We start from the raw sequence: 17,847 nt of genomic DNA, 5'->3' as shown, positions 1-17,847 counted from the left end.
AGCCCACCACCGGGCCACGGGAGTCACAGGCAGTCCAGGACCTGGCCCACGAGGAAGCGGCCGGAGTCCCTGCAAGTGGCCCGACTTGGAGATGGAGATCCCTCTCCTGCACCTTCCCGATGGATCCGCGTCGCAGGTGCTGGCACTCAATAGGACCCTCCACCCCCACCCCTCCATGCCGACCCCCCCCACCGCCATCCGCACCCCCACCCCCACCCCCATCCCCACCTGCACTGCCATCACCCCCCCGCCCCACCCGCACTGTCATCACCACCACTGCCGCCACCACCACCACCTTTACCACAAACAGCAGCAGCAGCAGCAGCAGCAGCAGCGGCTCCAGCCCCAGCACCGCACCAGGACTGCCACCTCCGCCACCAGGGGCAGCGGAGGCAGCAGCAGCAGCAGCACCAACACCAGCCCCTCAGGAAGGAAGACGGGATGGGTCGTCAGCGGTGAGATGCGTCGTGGCAGAAGTCGTGCTGCCGGAGAGTCCAAACGCAGGTGGGGGCGTTTGCTCGTGGCCACAGCCTCGGCGGGGAGAGAGGCTGCCCCGGGCCGTCGTGTTTGGGGCTGAGGCAAGGGTCCGAGAAGGAGGAGGCGGGATGTGGAGGGCCTGGCGTGGGCGAGCGCTCCAGTGCGGCCAAAAGGGTTGCGTGGCAGGGCTTGGGCTGGAGGTGGACGGTGGCGGGCGGCTGCTGGCGGGGCTCCGAGGCGGCGGAGCAAGCGTGGGCTGGCTAAAAGGGGGCGCGGGACGGTGGGAGGCCGAGAGGCAGAAGAAGGGCTTCCCTGACCGGGAATCGAACCCGGGCCGCGGCGGTGAGAGCGCCGAATCCTAACCACTAGACCACCAGGGAGCGCCAGGCCTAACGCTCGCTGCTCCTCGCCCCATAGCGCCCGCGCCGCGCCACCTCGGCGCCAAGACCCGGCTCCCCCAAGTCCAGTCCCCGCGCCGCTCCTGGCAGTGCACGTGCCCTCGCGTTCTTCCTGCTGGCCGCAGCCGCAAAACACTGCGCGCCTGCTTCTCGCACACACGCGAAAAGCCGCGAAGGGCCAGCTAGCTCCCCGCTCCCGGCTCTCCCTCCCAGGCCCGGGGCCCGAGGCCCGCGGAGCTCGGCAAAAGGTCGGCCCACTGCGTTGGCCGGGAATCGAACCCGGGTCAACTGCTTGGAAGGCAGCTATGCTCACCACTATACCACCAACGCTGCACAGCCCGGGCCGCCCGCAGACGCCGGCCCCGGGCTCGCCCGACCACACTCTCGCCGCCGCCGCCGCCGCCGCCGCCTCGGCCGCCGTCTCCTCCTCCTCGTCCTCCTCCTCCTCCTCCTGCTCTTCCTCCTCCTCCTCCTGGTCCTCCTCCCCTTCCTCCCCCTCCTCCGCCTCCGCTGCCTGGAGCAGCCCTGCCCCGACGCCCCGCCAGCCGGCAGCTCCGTGCTGCCACAGGCGACACCAACGACCGCCCGGAGCCCCAGCCGCGCCAGCCCTCCGCAGCTGCCCTAGTCCACCGGCCCGACCGCCTCAGGGGGGCGCTCTCGCTGCCTTGCTGCTCCCGGGGCCTCGGCTTCACGCCGCGGGCCACCCCCCGCCCCCGCCCTCACCCCCACCCCGGGGGACGCGTCCTCCAGCACCTGGCTCCCCAGGGCCCTTCTCCCCCCGGCGCGGGGCCAGGCCGCCTCCCGTACCGACAGGGGACGGCACTCATCCGCCACCCACCCGGCCCGCCCGCTGTGCAGAGCTGCGCGGCTGTGCGGCGCTCCGCAAGGAGCCCAGTGAGGCCGCCCCTTCGGACGGGCCGCGATGTCGTCGGGCGGTTGTGGGGTCGAGAGGAGGCCCTGGCTCGCTGTGGCGACCGAGCGCCCGGCGAGGAGGAAGGGCTGGAGGGCTGCAGGGGGTGCAGGGCGGGCAGGCTAGGCACGCGCTGGCCTCGCTGGAGGGCGGACGGCGACGGGAGGAGAAGGGCCCTTGGGGGCCGGACGGCAGGACCGAGCGCGGCGCCGGCCATCAAAAAGAGGGCGTGCTGCCTCCCCGTCGGGGAATCGAACCCCGGTCTCCCGCGTGACAGGCGGGGATACTCACCACTATACTAACGAGGACGGCGGCGACCGCCGGGGCGCCCGGCCGCTCTGGGCTGCCTGCCGGCGCCTCCCTCTGCCCTCTGCCCTCTGCCCACCACGGGCGCCGGGCGTGTGCCCGACCCGACCCGACACCAAACCAACCGCGTCGTCCAAAGCAGCAGCCCCCGGCCCCGACAGGGACGCGGACCCGCGTGGCGCTGACACCTGCCAGTGCGCGCTGCCTGTTGCCTCCAACGCGGGGATCGCGCCGGGTGCAGGGGGCCCGACAGGCCAAGCGAGGCTTCGAGGAGGGCCTGGGCGTGCGCCGTGCCCCGTCCGGCGAAGAGAGGCGCGGGAGGGTGCTGCCGGCATGCGCTGGCCCGACGCGGCCGGGCGCGGTCCGGGGCCAGGAGTGGGCGAGGCCGCCACCGCGCCGGAGCCAGGCGCGTCGGCAGGCCTCGCTCGCCGTCGGCCACCGCGCGCCCGGTGCGTTGCTCAGCCAGACGGCCGCCCGCCTGGCGCGGAGCACCGCGTCCAGCCAAGGGCACCGCTGTTGGCGTCGCGGCGGGTCCCAGCCAGCCGAGCGGCGACGCGCCCGCTCCGGCCCGCCGTCAGGATGGCCGAGCGGTCTAAGGCGCTGCGTTCAGGTCGCAGTCTCCCCTGGAGGCGTGGGTTCGAATCCCACTCCTGACAAGCCAGCCTTTTGGCCCGCCCCACTAACGCACCCGTCCCTCTGGCAGCCCTTGACCGCCTTCCTCTCCGTTGGCGCACTGCACTCTTGCGGCCTCTCCAAACTCAGGCCCGGACATCCGTGCCTCTCACACGCGGGACCCTCTCCGCCACGGCCGCGCTTCCTGCCCACCCGCCCGCGGGCTTGGCAGAAATGGCCCAGTTGGAAGCCTCCCGGACACACGCCCTCCCGCCCAGCCAGTACGCCCCCTCCTACCTGCACCCACACCACCAACCTTCAGTCCTTCGCACCACATCTTTCCTCACCTGCTTGCTTGCTGCTGCTGCTGCTGCTAGTTTTTCTCCTTCCCTCCCTCCCTCCCTTCCTTCCTTCCGCCCTCCGTCCCTCGCTCCCACTCCCACTGCACCCGCTGCACCCCGCCACCGCCACACACACAGCAGACGCGGGTGCAAAGCCCTCGACTCTTCGCCCGCCCGACTTCTGCCTGGTGAACAGCGGGCTCACTCTCCCAGCCTTGCTGCCACGTCCGCCACCAGCAGCTCTCCCTCCGTCCAACATCCTGTCCCTTGCGCCAGCCCCGCCGGCCCGCCTGCCCATTCCATTCCCCCCACAGCCACGCGGAGGTGGCCGACGCCGTCTTGCCGGCCTGGGGTGCGTGCCCTCGGTGCGTATTGGCCTTGGGGCCTCGGCTGGGCCACAGCTGCCTGCCTCCCAGCACGCAGGCAGCCCAGCTTCCTGCTGGGCCAGGGACCACCGGGCCCTCCCTGCAGGAGGCCTGGCGCAGGAGTCGCTCCCGGGAAGAGTGCTCCAGCGAGGAGAGAGCGCGCGCCCTGGACGCCCCGTCACCCGCCCACAGACGTCCGGCCCTCAGCCCGGGCCACCCCCTTGGGCGCCACAGCGCACGTTGCCCGGGGAAGCCGCTGCCCCGGCCGGACCTAACCGCACCCTGGCGCGTCGCTCCTCTCACGACCAACGCCTCAGAGCGGGACCCCTCGGGAGAGGGCTGGGCCAGAGCGCAGCAGCGAGGCCCAGGCACCTGTGGTCCTTGGGCCTGAGCGTCTGCTCGGTGGCGGCGGCGCTCCCGGGGGCCCATCTCCGGCGCTCGCGGCCGCGGCCCCGGCCCCGGCCCCGGCCCCGCGCGAGCTCCGATGCCTGCCCCACTCCCATCCCACCCCCACCCCTGGCCGCCCTCGCCCGCCCCGCAGCGGCAAGAAAGCCAGCCGCCAGAGGGACTTGGGGTCGGGACCTGGCGGTCACCGAGACGAAACTCGGCCCTCAGCCGCAGCCGCCGCGCCTCGCCTCGCCTCGCCTCGCCGGCCCTGCCTGCGATTCGGGCGCGGGTCGGGCTGCTTCCGCTCCTGGCTTCCTCTGGCGACAGCGACAGCCTCGCGGCGGCCGTGGACGGCAGAGAAAGCGCAGGATGGGCCGAGCCCGCCTGCGTCCCTCCGTCCCTCTGTCCTCTCGACCGCCTGGCGCCCTGGGGTCGCCCACGTGCCCGGAGCCTGTCACTGGGGTGGGCCGTCGGCCTCCTGCGCAAACGGAGCAGAGGCCCTCGGGCGAGCGGCGCCCAGTATCGGGCTCTTGGCTGCGAGCAGCGCTGGGGCAGCATCGGGCGCCAGGCGCCCTCGCTGCATGGGTGGTTCAGTGGTAGAATTCTCGCCTGCCACGCGGGAGGCCCGGGTTCGATTCCCGGCCCATGCAGCCGCAGCGTCGCCTTTTGGTTCCCGCAGCCCCAAAGCGGAGCTAGGCGTCCCCGCTCCCACGCCCAAGGCACCGGGCCTGCCACAGCTCGCTCCCACCCGCAGCTCTCCACCGCACCTGCCGGCCTGTCCTTCCCACGCGGACGCCCCCCCACCCGACACACACTGCGGAGCCAAGCCTCCACCACCTGACACCTCGCGTGCTCTGCCACTCTAGCGCCTGGACACCTTGCTTGGGCTTGTGCTCTTCCTCACCCTGACCCCACACTTGCGTCACTCCTTGCCCCGTAAGCAATACCCCACACTAGCACCGGCGCGCCCCATCTCTTCACCTTTCACCACCTCTCCAAGCTCTCTGGCTCCCTCTGCCCACACTCCGAAAACGATACCGTGTTTGCACAACCAGCAGCAAGGAAGGTGCCACCTCGGGCAGTGATACAGCCCATTGTCCTAGAGAGTCCCCGAAGCATTGTCTTGCACGAGGAGTTCCAGAGAAGTCCACGATGCCATGGCAAACCGCACTCTGTATTCATGTTTTGTCCCTCAGCAGAAATATGTTTCCAACACCGCCCACTCCTCCACCACTAGTACCACCACCACCATCACCACCCCCACGACCACCCCCCCCTCCCCTGAACCTCTCCTCCTACCGACAGCATCATGGCTGCTCCGGACAGCACCACCACCTCAGGCCGCGCCCTCACCACCACCGCTACTCCACCCAACACCCCCATCCCACCCCCTATCTCCCCACTCCTTCCCTGATCCTTTCCAATTCCTACGTTGTCAAAGATCCTACTCTTGCATTTCTCCCGGTGGCCTCCTTGATCTGTTTGGATTGTTTGTGTTTGTTTGTTTGTGTCCTAGCTAAGTAGAAGTAGAGTTGATTTACAATACTGTGTTCGTGTCAGGTGTCTAAGTAGAAGTAGAGTTGATTTACAATACTGTGTTCGTGTCGTGTCAGATTCAGTGAAATGTGCTTTTTCAGGTTATTTTCCAGTACGGTTTCTTAGGAGATATGAAGCTAGTTCCTGGTGCTAGGCAGTAAAATCCTTGCTGCTTCTCTGCTTTAGGGATACTGTTGCCTCTCCTTTAACCCCAACCCCACCTCCAAATATGTCCCTCCCCTACACTTTCCCCTTGGGTAACCACACGTGTGTTTTCTACGTCTGTGAGTCTCTCTTTGTTTTGCACAAAGGTTCACTTCGTTGCAGTTTTTAGATTCCACGTACCTTTATCCTTCTCAGTCAGACTTACTTTACTAAGTGTAATATTCTCTAGGACCATCCAGGTTGCGCCAAATGGCAAGGTTTCATTGCTTTCTATGGCTGAGGAATGTTGCATACTACACATGCAGCACATCTTCTTTTTCTTTCTTCCTTAAGAGCTTTTACTGAGATACAATGGACATACGATAAACTGCATATACTGAAAGTGTACAATTTGATACTTCTTTTCTTATTAGTAATGTATATATGGCAATCCCAACCTGCCAGTTCATCCCACCACAACCCCCCGCCCCCCTTTCCCCACTTGGTGTCTATATGTCTGTTCTCTACATCTGTGTCTCTATTTCTGCCTTGCAAACCGGTTGATGGGTACCGTTTTTCTTTATTCCGCTTACATGTGTTAACACACGATATCTGTTTTTCTCTTTCTGACTCACTTCACTCTGTATGACAGTCTCTAGGTCCATCCATGTCTCGACAAATGTCCCAACTGCGTTCCTTTTTACAGCTGAGTAATATTCAATCGCGTATATGTACCACATCTTCTTTACCCATTCACCTGTTGATGGACATTTAGGTTGCTTCCACGTCCCGGCTCTTGTAAATAGTGCTGCAGTGAACACTGGCGTGCACGTACAGCACATCTTCTTGCGACTGCCGTCTGTTGATGAGCACTTGGGTGTTTTCCACGTCTTGGCTATGGCACACAGTGCTGCTATGAACATGAGGGTGCATGCATCTTTTCAAATTAGAGCTTTTGTCTTTTCCAGATGTGTACTGAGGATTGGGATTGCTAGATCATATGACAGCTCACCTGTCCTTCTTTCTTTTTTCTTTCTTCGCTTCTTCCTTGCTTGCTTTTTCTTTCTTTCATTTCCTTTCCTTCCTTCCTTCCTTCCTTTATTTCTTGCTTCTATCCTTCCTTCCTTCTTTCCTTGCTTGCTTGCTTCTTCCTTTGCTGCTTGCTTGGTTTTTCTTTCTTTCATTTGTCTTTCCTTCTTTGCTTCTTCCTTCCTCCCTCCCTCCACCCCTTCCTCGCTCCCTACATTCCTTCCTTCCGTCCTTCCGTCCTTCCTTCCTTCCTTCCTTCCTTCCTTTCTGTAGAGTAGTAGCTGCAGTAGTGGAAGTATAGTTGATTGACAATAGTGTGTTAGTTTCAGGTGCACAGCAGGGAGATACTATTTTCCATAGATGATGTATTTTCAGGTTTATTTCCATAATGGGGTACCAGAAGATACTGACTCTCATTCCCTGTGCTATTCTCTATATCCTCGTTACTTGATCTCTTTTCTATATTGTACGGTGTGTCTGTTCATCGCAGCTCCCAACTTATTCTTCCACTTCTCCCTTTCGCCTTGGGTAAGCATCAGTTTGTGTTCTACGTCTGTGACTCTGTTTCTGTTTTGCACATAGATTCATTGGTATTATTGTTTAGATTCCACATATCTCTCTCCCTCGCTGTTGGACTTACTTCACTAAGTGTAATCTTCTCTAGGTCCATCCTTTTTGCTGCACATGGCACTATTTCATTCTTTTTTGATGGCTGAGTAATATTCCACAGTACGTTTTCCATGTCTTGGCTATAGCACATAGTGCTGCTGTGAACATGGGGGTTCATGTCTCTTTTCAAGGTATAGTTTCTCTCTTTCCCGGGTGTGTCCCGAGGATTGGGACTGCTGGATCATATGATAGCTCGTCTTTCTCCTCTTTCTGTATTTCGTCACTGATCTCTCTCTCTCTCTCTCTCTAAGTGATTAGTGATTTACTTCTATGTACTTGTGCTTGGGGAGCACAGCTGATGAACAATATCGTGTGAATTTCAGATGCACAGCAAAGGGAGACTATTTTCCATGGCTAATATTTTTTCGGCTTGATTTCTAGTGCAGTTTGCTAGAAGATAGTGAATATTATTCCCCGAGTTATTCTGTATATCCTTGCTGCTTTCTCCCTCACACATAGTAGTGTGTATCCATTCCTTTCAGCTTCTGATTTATGACTCCACTTCTCCCTTTCCCCTTGGGGAACCATCATTTGGTTTTCTATGTCTGTGAGTCTGTTTCGCCCATAGATTCATGTGGAATAGGTTTTAGTTTCCACATATCTTGTCCTTTTCTGTCGGACGTCTTTCGCTAAGTCTAGTAGTCTCTGGGACCATCCTTGTGGTGGCTAATGGCAATATTTCATTCTTTTTCCTCATGGCTGAGAAATAATCCATGCTACACAGATACCACATCTTGTGCCAGCCGTCTGTTGGTGGGCGGTTGTGTACTTTCCACCTTGGCTATTGCAAATAATGCTGCTGCGAACATGGAGGTACGCGTATCGTTTGGCATTAGAGTTTCGTCTTTTCCGGGCACGTACCCAGGAATGGGACTGCTGGATCATATGGAAGCTCTCCTTTGGCCTCTTGAAATCTGAACCTCCACCCTCACCCCCACCCCCACCCCCACCCCCACCCCCAGCCCCACGCAATCACACTCACATGAGACTGGATGTTTTCTCTTGATGACAGGCGATTTATGTCTCTGGGGCAGTAGAGCGCCCCCACCCCATTCGGACCACACCTCGCCCCTGTCGCATCCTGCGTTTCTGTTTCTCTCTTGCCTGCTTCTTACCCACCGCCCCCAGTCCCAGCCCAGTGGTTCGCCTGACCGCCTTGCAGCACAGCGCACCAGTCTGGCAAGCTCACCCACCACCCTGCCCCGATGGCGTCCTCTCCCACCATCCTCCTCGCACCACAGCCCACTCACATACCCGGCTTGCCACCCGCCCTTCCTCCTAGCCGGCAGGCTCGGCCCACTCTACCCCGCACCATACCCTTGTACCCCAGGCCCGACTCTCACACGCCCTGCCTGGAAGTCTCCCTTCCGCCAGCGCTCCTCAGACCCCCTGCTACTCCAGCTCCCCCCGTACCCCAGATCTGACCTACCCGCACACACGTACCAGCACCGGTGCCACCACCGTCCCAAGCTTCTGCAGAGCCTCTGCCTGAGTGGCCAGCAGCTCTCCCGGCCAGGTCCCTGCAAGCCCAATACCTCCGTGCCCGCCCCTGCTCCAGCCAGACACCCCAGGCCCTTCCTCCCACCTCCCAGCAAGCGGCTCACCACCACCCTCTCTCCACAGGGCTGTTTTGCTCCGTTCCCTAATCCACATGGGGTGACCACCACCAACGGCCACGAACACCTTCCTCCCGCACTGTCACACAGCCCCAAGGTACCAGCAAGGCCACCGAGGAAACTTCCTGCAGTGATGGGAAGCCCCATCTGCCCACTCTCGCTCCTTTCCACAGGGGACCTGCAGTTGTCCAAATGCACCGAGTGTGACACCACCACGGCAGGTCGGTGCACGTCACCGGCTGTCCCGTTTGCCTCTGAAGGAAACAATCTGTGAGCAGACGTTAAAGCCTTTGGCGACAGAGGTGCCCAAGCTTGGGCTGAATGGGGACTGAGGACTTACCTTGGGGAGAATCCTTAGGAGAAGGTGAGGACGGGCTGCGAAGGAGGACAGCGCATATCCTGGATAGACAGACAGGAACGGTGAGAATGGGAAACCATGAGAAGTCATGTCTAGGGGAGCGGTGTATGTGTGCGCGCGCGCACGTGGGTGTGTGTCTTTGCTCTGGGGGAGGGAGGGACGTATGCACGGTCACATTCTTGCCTCACTGTGATAGGGTTGAGAGCGTTGGTCACGCACCTGGAATGCGATATTAGCTGGTGGTCCACCCTGTCACGCATCTGCTTCCACCGCATCCCACCTGCTTGGCTCCGTCTTCACGGCTGACCTCCGGTATCTGCCTGCGCTCTGACTTCCACTGCCTGGCGGTGTAACTCCTGGCACGTGTTTGGATTCATTTTCACATCTCTGCCTCCGGGGTGCCTTGGTCCGCCTCTCTGCTCCCATGGCCCGCTCAAGACCAGGACGCCCTTGGAGCCCACCACCGGGCCACGGGAGTCACAGGCAGTCCAGGACCTGGCCCACGAGGAAGCGGCCGGAGTCCCTGCAAGTGGCCCGACTTGGAGATGGAGATCCCTCTCCTGCACCTTCCCGATGGATCCGCGTCGCAGGTGCTGGCACTCAATGGGACCCTCCACCCCCACCCCTCCATGCCGACCCCCCCCCACCGCCATCCGCACCCCCACCCCCACCCCCATCCCCACCTGCACTGCCATCACCCCCCCGCCCCACCCGCACTGTCATCACCACCACTGCCGCCACCACCACCACCTTTACCACAAACAGCAGCAGCAGCAGCAGCAGCAGCAGCGGCTCCAGCCCCAGCACCACACCAGGACTGCCACCGCCGCCACCAGGGGCAGCGGAGGCAGCAGCAGTAGCAGCACCAACACCAGCCCCTCAGGAAGGAAGACGGGATGGGTCGTCAGCGGTGAGATGCGTCGTGGCAGAAGTCGTGCTGCCGGAGAGTCCAAACGCAGGTGGGGGCGTTTGCTCGTGGCCACAGCCTCGGCGGGGAGAGAGGCTGCCCCGGGCCGTCGTGTTTGGGGCTGAGGCAAGGGTCCGAGAAGGAGGAGGCGGGATGTGGAGGGCCTGGCGTGGGCGAGCGCTCCAGTGCGGCCAAAAGGGTTGCGTGGCAGGGCTTGGGCTGGAGGTGGACGGTGGCGGGCGGCTGCTGGCGGGGCTCCGAGGCGCGGAGCAAGCGTGGGCTGGCTAAAAGGGGGCGCGGGACGGTGGGAGGCCGAGAGGCAGAAGAAGGGCTTCCCTGACCGGGAATCGAACCCGGGCCGCGGCGGTGAGAGCGCCGAATCCTAACCACTAGACCACCAGGGAGCGCCAGGCCTAACGCTCGCTGCTCCTCGCCCCATAGCGCCCGCGCCGCGCCACGTCGGCGCCAAGACCCGGCTCCCCCAAGTCCAGTCCCCGCGCCGCTCCTGGCAACGCACGTGCCCTCGCGTTCTTCCTGCTGGCCGCAGCCGCAAAACACTGCGCGCCTGCTTCTCGCACACACGCGAAAAGCCGCGAAGGGCCAGCTAGCTCCCCTCTCCCGGCTCTCCCTCCCAGGCCCCGGCCGGCCCGAGGCCCGCGGAGCTCGGCAAAAGGTCGGCCCACTGCGTTGGCCGGGAATCGAACCCGGGTCAACTGCTTGGAAGGCAGCTATGCTCACCACTATACCACCAACGCTGCACAGCCCGGGCCGCCCGCAGACGCCGGCCCCGGGCTCGCCCGACCACACTCTCGCCGCCGCCGCCGCCGCCGCCGCCGCCGCCGCCTCGGCCGCCGTCTCCTCCTCCTCGTCCTCCTCCTCCTCCTCCTGCTCTTCCTCCTCCTCCTCCTGGTCCTCCTCCCCTTCCTCCCCCTCCTCCGCCTCCGCTGCCTGGAGCAGCCCTGCCCCGACGCCCCGCCAGCCGGCAGCTCCGTGCTGCCACAGGCGACACCAACGACCGCCCGGAGCCCCAGCCGCGCCAGCCCTCCGCAGCTGCCCTAGTCCACCAGCCCGACCGCCTCAGGGGGGCGCTCTCGCTGCCTTGCTGCTCCCGGGGCCTCGGCTTCACGCCGCGGGCCACCCCCCGCCCCCGCCCTCACCCCCACCCCGGGGGACGCGTCCTCCAGCACCTGGCTCCCCAGGGCCCTTCTCCCCCCGGCGCGGGGCCAGGCCGCCTCCCGTACCGACAGGGGACGGCACTCATCCGCCACCCACCCGGCCCGCCCGCTGTGCAGAGCTGCGCGGCTGTGCGGCGCTCCGCAAGGAGCCCAGTGAGGCCGCCCCTTCGGACGGGCCGCGATGTCGTCGGGCGGTTGTGGGGTCGAGAGGAGGCCCTGGCTCGCTGTGGCGACCGAGCGCCCGGCGAGGAGGAAGGGCTGGAGGGCTGCAGGGGGTGCAGGGCGGGCAGGCTAGGCACGCGCTGGCCTCGCTGGAGGGCGGACGGCGACGGGAGGAGAAGGGCCCTTGGGGACCGGACGGCAGGACCGAGCGCGGCGCCGGCCATCAAAAAGAGGGCGTGCTGCCTCCCCGTCGGGGAATCGAACCCCGGTCTCCCGCGTGACAGGCGGGGATACTCACCACTATACTAACGAGGACGGCGGCGACCGCCGGGGCGCCCGGCCGCTCTGGGCTGCCTGCCGGCGCCTCCCTCTGCCCTCTGCCCTCTGCCCACCACGGGCGCCGGGCGTGTGCCCGACCCGACCCGACACCAAACCAACCGCGTCGTCCAAAGCAGCAGCCCCCGGCCCCGACAGGGACGCGGACCCGCGTGGCGCTGACACCTGCCAGTGCGCGCTGCCTGTTGCCTCCAACGCGGGGATCGCGCCGGGTGCAGGGGGCCCGACAGGCCAAGCGAGGCTTCGAGGAGGGCCTGGGCGTGCGCCGTGCCCCGTCCGGCGAAGAGAGGCGCGGGAGGGTGCTGCCGGCATGCGCTGGCCCGACGCGGCCGGGCGCGGTCCGGGGCCAGGAGTGGGCGAGGCCGCCACCGCGCCGGAGCCAGGCGCGTCGGCAGGCCTCGCTCGCCGTCGGCCACCGCGCGCCCGGTGCGTTGCTCAGCCAGACAGACTGCCGCCCGCCTGGCGCGGAGCACCGCGTCCAGCCAAGGGCACCGCTGTTGGCGTCGCGGCGGGTCCCAGCCAGCCGAGCGGCGACGCGCCCGCTCCGGCCCGCCGTCAGGATGGCCGAGCGGTCTAAGGCGCTGCGTTCAGGTCGCAGTCTCCCCTGGAGGCGTGGGTTCGAATCCCACTCCTGACAAGCCAGCCTTTTGGCCCGCCCCACTAACGCACCCGTCCCTCTGGCAGCCCTTGACCGCCTTCCTCTCCGTTGGCGCACTGCACTCTTGCGGCCTCTCCAAACTCAGGCCCGGACATCCGTGCCTCTCACACGCGGGACCCTCTCCGCCACGGCCGCGCTTCCTGCCCACCCGCCCGCGGGCTTGGCAGAAATGGCCCAGTTGGAAGCCTCCCGGACACACGCCCTCCCGCCCAGCCAGTACGCCCCCTCCTACCTGCACCCACACCACCAACCTTCAGTCCTTCGCACCACATCTTTCCTCACCTGCTTGCTTGCTGCTGCTGCTGCTGCTAGTTTTTCTCCTTCCCTCCCTCCCTCCCTTCCTTCCTTCCGCCCTCCGTCCCTCGCTCCCACTCCCACTGCACCCGCTGCACCCCGCCACCGCCACACACACAGCAGACGCGGGTGCAAAGCCCTCGACTCTTCGCCCGCCCGACTTCTGCCTGGTGAACAGCGGGCTCACTCTCCCAGCCTTGCTGCCACGTCCGCCACCAGCAGCTCTCCCTCCGTCCAACATCCTGTCCCTTGCGCCAGCCCCGCCGGCCCGCCTGCCCATTCCATTCCCCCCACAGCCACGCGGAGGTGGCCGACGCCGTCTTGCCGGCCTGGGGTGCGTGCCCTCGGTGCGTATTGGCCTTGGGGCCTCGGCTGGGCCACAGCTGCCTGCCTCCCAGCACGCAGGCAGCCCAGCTTCCTGCTGGGCCAGGGACCACCGGGCCCTCCCTGCAGGAGGCCTGGCGCAGGAGTCGCTCCCGGGAAGAGTGCTCCAGCGAGGAGAGAGCGCGCGCCCTGGACGCCCCGTCACCCGCCCACAGACGTCCGGCCCTCAGCCCGGGCCACCCCCTTGGGCGCCACAGCGCACGTTGCCCGGGGAAGCCGCTGCCCCGGCCGGACCTAACCGCACCCTGGCGCGTCGCTCCTCTCACGACCAACGCCTCAGAGCGGGACCCCTCGGGAGAGGGCTGGGCCAGAGCGCAGCAGCGAGGCCCAGGCACCTGTGGTCCTTGGGCCTGAGCGTCTGCTCGGTGGCGGCGGCGCTCCCGGGGGCCCATCTCCGGCGCTCGCGGCCGCGGCCCCGGCCCCGGCCCCGGCCCCGCGCGAGCTCCGATGCCTGCCCCACTCCCATCCCACCCCCACCCCTGGCCGCCCTCGCCCGCCCCGCAGCGGCAAGAAAGCCAGCCGCCAGAGGGACTTGGGGTCGGGACCTGGCGGTCACCGAGACGAAACTCGGTCCTCAGCCGCAGCCGCCGCGCCTCGCCTCGCCTCGCCTCGCCGGCCCTGCCTGCGATTCGGGCGCGGGTCGGGCTGCTTCCGCTCCTGGCTTCCTCTGGCGACAGCGACAGCCTCGCGGCGGCCGTGGACGGCAGAGAAAGCGCAGGATGGGCCGAGCCCGCCTGCGTCCCTCCGTCCCTCTGTCCTCTCGACCGCCTGGCGCCCTGGGGTCGCCCACGTGCCCGGAGCCTGTCACTGGGGTGGGCCGTCGGCCTCCTGCGCAAACGGAGCAGAGGCCCTCGGGCGAGCGGCGCCCAGTATCGGGCTCTTGGCTGCGAGCAGCGCTGGGGCAGCATCGGGCGCCAGGCGCCCTCGCTGCATGGGTGGTTCAGTGGTAGAATTCTCGCCTGCCACGCGGGAGGCCCGGGTTCGATTCCCGGCCCATGCAGCCGCAGCGTCGCCTTTTGGTTCCCGCAGCCCCAAAGCGGAGCTAGGCGTCCCCGCTCCCACGCCCAAGGCACCGGGCCTGCCACAGCTCGCTCCCACCCGCAGCTCTCCACCGCACCTGCCGGCCTGTCCTTCCCACGCGGACGCCCCCCCACCCGACACACACTGCGGAGCCAAGCCTCCACCACCTGACACCTCGCGTGCTCTGCCACTCTAGCGCCTGGACACCTTGCTTGGGCTTGTGCTCTTCCTCACCCTGACCCCACACTTGCGTCACTCCTTGCCCCGTAAGCAATACCCCACACTAGCACCGGCGCGCCCCATCTCTTCACCTTTCACCACCTCTCCAAGCTCTCTGGCTCCCTCTGCCCACACTCCGAAAACGATACCGTGTTTGCACAACCAGCAGCAAGGAAGGTGCCACCTCGGGCAGTGATACAGCCCATTGTCCTAGAGAGTCCCCGAAGCATTGTCTTGCACGAGGAGTTCCAGAGAAGTCCACGATGCCATGGCAAACCGCACTCTGTATTCATGTTTTGTCCCTCAGCAGAAATATGTTTCCAACACCGCCCACTCCTCCACCACTAGTACCACCACCACCATCACCACCCCCACGACCACCCCCCCTCCCCTGAACCTCTCCTCCTACCGACAGCATCATGGCTGCTCCGGACAGCACCACCACCTCAGGCCGCGCCCTCACCACCACCGCTACTCCACCCAACACCCCCATCCCACCCCCTATCTCCCCACTCCTTCCCTGATCCTTTCCAATTCCTACGTTGTCAAAGATCCTACTCTTGCATTTCTCCCGGTGGCCTCCTTGATCTGTTTGGATTGTTTGTGTTTGTTTGTTTGTGTCCTAGCTAAGTAGAAGTAGAGTTGATTTACAATACTGTGTTCGTGTCAGGTGTCTAAGTAGAAGTAGAGTTGATTTACAATACTGTGTTCGTGTCGTGTCAGATTCAGTGAAATGTGCTTTTTCAGGTTATTTTCCAGTACGGTTTCTTAGGAGATATGAAGCTAGTTCCTGGTGCTAGGCAGTAAAATCCTTGCTGCTTCTCTGCTTTAGGGATACTGTTGCCTCTCCTTTAACCCCAACCCCACCTCCAAATATGTCCCTCCCCTACACTTTCCCCTTGGGTAACCACACGTGTGTTTTCTACGTCTGTGAGTCTCTCTTTGTTTTGCACAAAGGTTCACTTCGTTGCAGTTTTTAGATTCCACGTACCTTTATCCTTCTCAGTCAGACTTACTTTACTAAGTGTAATATTCTCTAGGACCATCCAGGTTGCGCCAAATGGCAAGGTTTCATTGCTTTCTATGGCTGAGGAATGTTGCATACTACACATGCAGCACATCTTCTTTTTCTTTCTTCCTTAAGAGCTTTTACTGAGATACAATGGACATACGATAAACTGCATATACTGAAAGTGTACAATTTGATACTTCTTTTCTTATTAGTAATGTATATATGGCAATCCCAACCTGCCAGTTCATCCCACCACAACCCCCCGCCCCCCTTTCCCCACTTGGTGTCTATATGTCTGTTCTCTACATCTGTGTCTCTATTTCTGCCTTGCAAACCGGTTGATGGGTACCGTTTTTCTTTATTCCGCTTACATGTGTTAACACACGATATCTGTTTTTCTCTTTCTGACTCACTTCACTCTGTATGACAGTCTCTAGGTCCATCCATGTCTCGACAAATGTCCCAACTGCGTTCCTTTTTACAGCTGAGTAATATTCAATCGCGTATATGTACCACATCTTCTTTACCCATTCACCTGTTGATGGACATTTAGGTTGCTTCCACGTCCCGGCTCTTGTAAATAGTGCTGCAGTGAACACTGGCGTGCACGTACAGCACATCTTCTTGCGACTGCCGTCTGTTGATGAGCACTTGGGTGTTTTCCACGTCTTGGCTATGGCACACAGTGCTGCTATGAACATGAGGGTGCATGCATCTTTTCAAATTAGAGCTTTTGTCTTTTCCAGATGTGTACTGAGGATTGGGATTGCTAGATCATATGACAGCTCACCTGTCCTTCTTTCTTTTTTCTTTCTTCGCTTCTTCCTTGCTTGCTTTTTCTTTCTTTCATTTCCTTTCCTTCCTTCCTTCCTTCCTTTATTTCTTGCTTCTATCCTTCCTTCCTTCTTTCCTTGCTTGCTTGCTTCTTCCTTTGCTGCTTGCTTGGTTTTTCTTTCTTTCATTTGTCTTTCCTTCTTTGCTTCTTCCTTCCTCCCTCCCTCCACCCCTTCCTCGCTCCCTACATTCCTTCCTTCCGTCCTTCCGTCCTTCCTTCCTTCCTTCCTTCCTTCCTTTCTGTAGAGTAGTAGCTGCAGTAGTGGAAGTATAGTTGATTGACAATAGTGTGTTAGTTTCAGGTGCACAGCAGGGAGATACTATTTTCCATAGATGATGTATTTTCAGGTTTATTTCCATAATGGGGTACCAGAAGATACTGACTCTCATTCCCTGTGCTATTCTCTATATCCTCGTTACTTGATCTCTTTTCTATATTGTACGGTGTGTCTGTTCATCGCAGCTCCCAACTTATTCTTCCACTTCTCCCTTTCGCCTTGGGTAAGCATCAGTTTGTGTTCTACGTCTGTGACTCTGTTTCTGTTTTGCACATAGATTCATTGGTATTATTGTTTAGATTCCACATATCTCTCTCCCTCGCTGTTGGACTTACTTCACTAAGTGTAATCTTCTCTAGGTCCATCCTTTTTGCTGCACATGGCACTATTTCATTCTTTTTTGATGGCTGAGTAATATTCCACAGTACGTTTTCCATGTCTTGGCTATAGCACATAGTGCTGCTGTGAACATGGGGGTTCATGTCTCTTTTCAAGGTATAGTTTCTCTCTTTCCCGGGTGTGTCCCGAGGATTGGGACTGCTGGATCATATGATAGCTCGTCTTTCTCCTCTTTCTGTATTTCGTCACTGATCTCTCTCTCTCTCTCTCTCTAAGTGATTAGTGATTTACTTCTATGTACTTGTGCTTGGGGAGCACAGCTGATGAACAATATCGTGTGAATTTCAGATGCACAGCAAAGGGAGACTATTTTCCATGGCTAATATTTTTTCGGCTTGATTTCTAGTGCAGTTTGCTAGAAGATAGTGAATATTATTCCCCGAGTTATTCTGTATATCCTTGCTGCTTTCTCCCTCACACATAGTAGTGTGTATCCATTCCTTTCAGCTTCTGATTTATGACTCCACTTCTCCCTTTCCCCTTGGGGAACCATCATTTGGTTTTCTATGTCTGTGAGTCTGTTTCGCCCATAGATTCATGTGGAATAGGTTTTAGTTTCCACATATCTTGTCCTTTTCTGTCGGACGTCTTTCGCTAAGTCTAGTAGTCTCTGGGACCATCCTTGTGGTGGCTAATGGCAATATTTCATTCTTTTTCCTCATGGCTGAGAAATAATCCATGCTACACAGATACCACATCTTGTGCCAGCCGTCTGTTGGTGGGCGGTTGTGTACTTTCCACCTTGGCTATTGCAAATAATGCTGCTGCGAACATGGAGGTACGCGTATCGTTTGGCATTAGAGTTTCGTCTTTTCCGGGCACGTACCCAGGAATGGGACTGCTGGATCATATGGAAGCTCTCTTTTGGCCTCTTGAAATCTGAACCTCCACCCTCACCCCCACCCCCACCCCCACCCCCACCCCCAGCCCCACGCAATCACACTCACATGAGACTGGATGTTTTCTCTTGATGACAGGCGATTTATGTCTCTGGGGCAGTAGAGCGCCCCCACCCCATTCG

The 17,847-nt window shown here is 61.4% G+C and overlaps 10 non-coding genes across 10 annotated transcripts; 4 read left to right on the top strand and 6 right to left on the bottom strand.

Moving 5' to 3' along the window:
- Positions 1-785: 785 nt before the first annotated feature.
- TRNAE-CUC (transfer RNA glutamic acid (anticodon CUC)) lies at positions 786-857 on the bottom strand. The gene has a single exon. It is a non-coding gene; the product is annotated as a tRNA-Glu (tRNA).
- Positions 858-1,133: 276 nt separating this feature from the next.
- On the bottom strand, positions 1,134-1,205 carry TRNAG-UCC (transfer RNA glycine (anticodon UCC)). Its single transcript has one exon. It is a non-coding gene; the product is annotated as a tRNA-Gly (tRNA).
- Positions 1,206-2,021: 816 nt separating this feature from the next.
- TRNAD-GUC (transfer RNA aspartic acid (anticodon GUC)) lies at positions 2,022-2,093 on the bottom strand. The gene has a single exon. It is a non-coding gene; the product is annotated as a tRNA-Asp (tRNA).
- Positions 2,094-2,664: 571 nt separating this feature from the next.
- Positions 2,665-2,747, top strand: TRNAL-CAG (transfer RNA leucine (anticodon CAG)). Its single transcript has one exon. It is a non-coding gene; the product is annotated as a tRNA-Leu (tRNA).
- Positions 2,748-4,375: 1,628 nt separating this feature from the next.
- On the top strand, positions 4,376-4,446 carry TRNAG-GCC (transfer RNA glycine (anticodon GCC)). The gene has a single exon. It is a non-coding gene; the product is annotated as a tRNA-Gly (tRNA).
- A 5,941-nt stretch (positions 4,447-10,387) lies between these two features.
- TRNAE-CUC (transfer RNA glutamic acid (anticodon CUC)) lies at positions 10,388-10,459 on the bottom strand. Its single transcript has one exon. It is a non-coding gene; the product is annotated as a tRNA-Glu (tRNA).
- Positions 10,460-10,738: 279 nt separating this feature from the next.
- On the bottom strand, positions 10,739-10,810 carry TRNAG-UCC (transfer RNA glycine (anticodon UCC)). Its single transcript has one exon. It is a non-coding gene; the product is annotated as a tRNA-Gly (tRNA).
- Positions 10,811-11,635: 825 nt separating this feature from the next.
- TRNAD-GUC (transfer RNA aspartic acid (anticodon GUC)) lies at positions 11,636-11,707 on the bottom strand. The gene has a single exon. It is a non-coding gene; the product is annotated as a tRNA-Asp (tRNA).
- Positions 11,708-12,282: 575 nt separating this feature from the next.
- Positions 12,283-12,365, top strand: TRNAL-CAG (transfer RNA leucine (anticodon CAG)). The gene has a single exon. It is a non-coding gene; the product is annotated as a tRNA-Leu (tRNA).
- Positions 12,366-13,993: 1,628 nt separating this feature from the next.
- Positions 13,994-14,064, top strand: TRNAG-GCC (transfer RNA glycine (anticodon GCC)). The gene has a single exon. It is a non-coding gene; the product is annotated as a tRNA-Gly (tRNA).
- The last annotated feature ends 3,783 nt before the right edge of the window (positions 14,065-17,847 follow it).

This window comes from Hippopotamus amphibius, unplaced genomic scaffold (genome assembly GCF_030028045.1).
Source record: "Hippopotamus amphibius kiboko isolate mHipAmp2 unplaced genomic scaffold, mHipAmp2.hap2 scaffold_293, whole genome shotgun sequence".
Taxonomy (NCBI): Eukaryota; Metazoa; Chordata; class Mammalia; order Artiodactyla; family Hippopotamidae; genus Hippopotamus; species Hippopotamus amphibius.
Note: the sequence above shows the minus strand (reverse complement) of the source record. Positions and strands in the feature narration are given on the sequence as shown.